Source organism: Triticum dicoccoides, chromosome 2A (assembly GCF_002162155.2).
Source record: "Triticum dicoccoides isolate Atlit2015 ecotype Zavitan chromosome 2A, WEW_v2.0, whole genome shotgun sequence".
In the NCBI taxonomy this organism is placed as follows: domain Eukaryota; kingdom Viridiplantae; phylum Streptophyta; class Magnoliopsida; order Poales; family Poaceae; genus Triticum; species Triticum dicoccoides.
In genome coordinates, this window is record NC_041382.1 from 506851812 (window position 1) to 506857582 (window position 5771).

A 5771-nucleotide genomic window follows, 5' to 3' on the forward strand; every position below is an offset into this window, starting at 1 on the left:
AGCGGCGGCGGCGGTGAAGCAGCAGCGGTGGCGCGACTTTGCAGAGGGAGGCGGCGGCGAGGAGAGGAACGGGCCCGGGGCGGCACCCTTTATAAGAGGAGGCGAGGTGGTGGCTTGGCGTGCGCGAGGGGCAGGCGAGGAGACCGGGGCGGACACGGCGTCGCCGGTGATGCGTGCGGGCGGCGGACTCCGCTCGGGGTCGGGGACGAGCTGCGCGCGTGGCTGGGCTGGCTGGGCCTTGGCCTGGCTTCGGCTGGGCCGGCCCAGTTAGGGGACAAGTTTTTTTTTTGAAAACATTTTCTCTGACAAACAAAAATAATAAAAACAAAATAAAATAAAAATATTATATAGGCATATAATATATCAAAAAATTTAGAAAAAGATTTTCTACGACGTGAACATTTTTATAACTTCAAATAAAATCCACACAAATTCAGATAAATCAAAGAGTGCTACTGGTCTATTAAAATCCAACAAAAATCATTTTAAAAATGCCAAAATGATTTCAAATTAAATTTTGTCCAATTTTCTAATGTAGGGAATCATGTTACCATATTTTCCATATATTTTATTTTTGGAGAAAAATAATTTGAATAAAACCCAAGCAATTCCAAATTGAAAATAATTTCAAAAGGACTTCGAATTTGATCCTTGAAACTCCCAACTCATATTTCATAATTTGAAGTAGTCATTTTATCTCCTCTCGTGAAAATCATTGAGGTGCTTAAAGTTTCTGAATTGGAAATATTTTCTAAATGAAATTCAAATATTTTCAACACCCCTTGTCATTTAAATAATGGAAGAAGTCATGTCATCTTCTCTCGAGGGTTTTGTATTTGAAAAGAATTTGAATTCATGGAGATCAAAATGCAAAATGTGAAAGTTTGGGAAAGTCCTTTTATTCCCTCTCATTTAACTTTCCAAAAAGTTTTGAATTTCACTCAATCAATCACACAATAATCAAACAATCAATCTATCTATCTATTTATTATAACATTCCAAAATTATAATTTTGGGATGTTACAAACCTACCACCCTTAAAATGAATCTCATCCTCGAGATTCGGAGAGGCTAGAAAGAAATAGGTTAGGTTCGGGTTTTTTTTCAAAATTTCATCAATCGTCTCCGGGGTCTGGGGTGCTACCACCCTTAGAAGCATGGGTACGGTTCCATCAAACTCATATACTTCATCCATATTGTTAATAGTGTCGGTCTTCTCAGATCTTCAGGATAATTCCTTATCTGGGCTCTTTCGGTAGTGGCATAACCTTTTCCTCAATTCTTGTGTCTTTCATCTAGGTAAGGTTCTTCTGTGACTGGGTCTTCTTAGCTGACGGGTCTGGCACCAATACTAAACAACTATCGATATCTCATGGTGGTCAACAATTTATGGTTCCTTCTACAGGAAATGGGTCTGGTTGATCCTCACCCTATAACCTACGGTTGGCAAAAGCTGCCTTGTACAAGGGAAAAATTTCTTATACCATTCTAAGGTTTAAATAGGGTTTTTATCGTCGTCTCTCTACTATAGGTAAGTCACTCAGATTTACCATCCCATATATCAAGGCAAACAATAAAAGTAAGTCGGTATCGTGATCAATCCATCCCGCACCCAAATCATTACCTTGTATACGGTTTGGCGAATCTCGCATTCTAACACTCGGTCATCCTCACAAGCATTGCAGAATTTCTCTTGTCGACGAACCAAGGTTCGGATAAATCCATTGATTCTGCAAACCAAACAAACATCTATCGTTCCTTCAGAACTCTCAGGTTTTGCGTTACTCCTATAAAATCGTTTGCTGATAAATGTCGTATCTTCCTCCACGGTTTTTCCTTCAGCAAGAATGTGCTTGCTTCTTGGCAGGTCCTGGGGCCTGTGGGTTATGGCCCATCTCATCACTTGTAGTCCTTGAACTTATCATCGGGCAACTGATCATTGTTCCAACTTCCAACTTCCTAGTATTCTTAAATCCATCCAATTGTACTGTCTTCCTTCCTTCTATTGGCACCAAACTAAGACATGGTTACTCAGATTCATCATGGAGTTTCCATTGATCCATATTTCCGGCATCATACCTCCTTTATGTCCAATAGTAATTTATCTCTTCATCCTCGTGGGATATCCCTCATACCGAGATAAAAACTTATACTTATGAAGTCCATATTCCACTTCGTGGAACATCATTATCCTTTTCAGGGTCAAGCGTCCTTACAGGGGAATATTGGCCATCTCTGCATGGCACTTCTTCAACTGGGAAACGTGAAACACATCATGAACTCCTGACAGTCCTTCGGATGACTCCAACTTGTTGGCCACTTCTCCCATACGCTCCAAAACTCGGTATGGTCCTACAAATCTCGGGGATAACTTTCCCTTAACTCCAAATCGTTTAACTCCTCGCAGAGGGGGCACACGAAGACATGCTCTATCTCCAATTTCATAGACTACCTCCTTGCATTTTTGAGTCTGTATAACTCTTTTGTCTAGACTGAGCTACCTTCAGTCTATCTCGAATCAACATAACATTCTCTTCTGACTCCTTGATCACAGTTGGTCCAAACAACTGACAGTCTCCAACTTCATCCCACATACTCTTGGGGTATCACACATATCGAGACAAAACTCGTATTCATTTTGTCTGTAATCCACTCAGTGGAGTATCCTTATCTTTTCCAGGGGTCATGGGTTCTTACAGGGTACTACCACCCTTAAAATGCACAAATCTTCCATAGACCATATTTCTCATATCCTCAAAATGGCCAAAATTCTTCTTCGTAGAGTAAAAACTCATAAAATCCATATCAGTACCAATGATGCTAACTTTATTCACTCTCAATTGATTGCAATCTCTCGCTTTTCCATTACATGTCTGAACTCAACACCTCAATATAAAAGAAAATGTTCTCACTTCTACTACTCCATTTCTTTTTTTGCAAACTCAACTATCTAGCACAAGTTTCCTTCTCCTTGGGGCATTCTCTGGCAAAGTGCCCTGCTCCATTACAACTAAAACATATTACTTCTGACAAGTATCGGGGTTTCCTTTTTGGGCAATTGTTGAGGTAGTGCCCTGACTCCTTGCACCTGTAACAGGTGATATGACTCAGGTCCTTCCTGGAATCCAATCTGCTTCTCTTCCTGGACCTTTCCATGCCAATCATGGCTTCTATTTCTTATGGGTCATATTCTACTTCCTCTGTCGGGAATTCTACTAGATCCCCATTCAATTTTGGGAGATGTGTCCTTCTTCTCCACATGAATAGCAAGACTTAGTGCAGGGTTTACTCGGGTCCTCTTTGGGTGTGTCCTCCACCTCTTCCTTCATCACAGTTTCTTCTAAAATTCCCATAAGGGCTCCTTTCTTTACTTCTTTCTTCTGTTGGATGGTTCGTTGTACCATGGGGTAAATGTGACACTGAGTAGGTAGTGGGTAGTCCCTTCACACAAGAAACAAGTAATCTGCCTAGTTGTGCATTCTTCAAATGGGTGACTTCCTTCATAGTCAGGGGATTCATCCTTGTGTTCCATATGGGTGTGTCCTATTTCTCCACAAATCTTGCATGCACAAGGTTTCTTCATATCCTTTCCATAAGGTTTCAACTTCTGGGACACAAGCCGAGACTTTGGCAGAGTCAACTTAAATTCTCTCCAAGTGGTTACTCCTTTCCATCCATTTATGGTTTGGTACATCCTCCACCAAGTAGCAGCACCTCTTTCAAAGCACTGAAGAGCATGCTGGGTCATATCCTTTCCGACGATAAGGTTATTCTTCATGTGATCCTCCATATTCTGAATCCATTGGTCTGTCTCCAATTGACTCATCAGTCCAGAAAATATAAGCTCACCTTCATTCATCCTCTATTGGGTCCATGGGTTTGGGGTGAGATAATAGAGATAGAGATGGATACACACAACACAAACAAAAGTTTTGAAAAGACATATTTTATTTGTGGCTGTCGGGAAAAACATCAAACAAATGACAACTCACAAACATCGCATCTAACGTAGGTATATAACAGGGGTTTAGTCTTCTAAAGGTCAATAAATCTTCAACGTCTCCAAACTCTTCAAGCCTTGTTCATGCCTCCAATGGCTTCTTCCGATCATGCTTGTCTTTCTCAAGTTCTTTTGCTAGATCAACTCTATTGATGCGAAGTCTCTCGTGACGTCCTTTAATATTCTGGAGTTGCATTCCAAACTTCTGGTTTCAACATCCTTCGCATGAACCATGGTCCTACTGTCCTTCAGTTCCTGACGAATCTCCGGTATCTCGAGGTTTTGCTCCTCCAGCTTGGCTACTTCAGCTTCTTGGACCTAAATTCTTCATGAAATGCTTCCTTGTCAAAATACGGCTTCCTGCGGGTCCATCTTAAAATTCCTGATGTAATTCTCCAGATCCTGGTGATACACCAGCTAAGGTTAAAACTGCATCCTTTGCTGATAGATGCTCCATCAGCCTTCTACCATCCAATCCTTCCGAAGAAATGCATGCTTAGCTCAGCTCGGTGACCATAGTATCAATGGCGATGACATCACGGATAACCGTGTTTCTGCCCTTGTCATTGCCATGAGCTATCTTCCATAGTTGATATCTCCTGCCTGAGGGTTTTCTTGACAAAACTTTGAGGTTTTTAACTCTCCATGCTCGGTCTTTCTCTGATACACCTTGATCTCGGGTATTGACAACTTCCATAGTCTGCCAAGTTCCATAAGGGTAGCCTTCCTAGGTCACACAAATCTGGAAATTCTTCGGAGCCTCCAATTCTCCAAGTCTTCAGAGTCTTCAACAATTGTAGTTTCCATTATCATAATGTATGGTAAAATCCTCTTCATTCCGAATGATCTCGGTTGTCCGATATCTTGTACTTCTTGGAGTGGTCTCATCAGCCGAATTTTCGTGTGGTCAAAAGGGAAAAGGGGGTATGGTCTCACTAAAAGGGGATATTTGAGTAAGCTCATAAGAGAAGAGAGGTAAAAGATCTTTTTGAAAAGTAGAGTTTTAGAGAAAACTCTTTCCTATGGGCTTGCCAGTTTCTAGGGTCACGTCCTACAGTCAACATGTGCTCTGATACCATCTTGTAGCGACCCGACCCGAATGGGTCAAGTCTCTGTGCTTAAGTGTCATCCCTAGATCGGTATGCTGACACACACAGTACTCATGGATTTATAACAGAGGTAAATCACATGTTTAAAGTAACATAAATACTATTACCTCAATCCAAAATATCGGAAGTAACAAGGTTGTGGATTCCCATCAACACCAACGACAAAGTTGAGTGTAGAAATCGTAACCCTAACATATCACTTACTCGTCGTAAGATAATCCTGTAACATGAGACGTTGCAGCCACAAAGGGTCAATACATTGAATGTACTGGCAAATTCACACTGTAGAGCAATGCTGAAATATGGCTATCACTACATGCATATTTGGCTGGTGGAAAAGCTCTATGGTTATAGGGTTTTGCGTAAAGCCAATTTTTCCCTACTACAAAGGAATAAATTTTATTTAACTATCATGGTGGTTGTTGAACATTGAGAATGGTTGATAGCATCCTCAATCCCAATTAAGTAACATCATTAAACCCAACAAAATTAATTTTAAAGTAACATGATGAGATTCATATGATAATCCAGGTACTAGATACTCAAGATGTCCATAACCGGGGACACGGCTAATCATGATTAGTTTATACACTCTGCATAGGTTTGTGCACTTTTCCCCACAAGACCCGATCGGCTCCGTTTGGTTTCTCGCACTACATGGT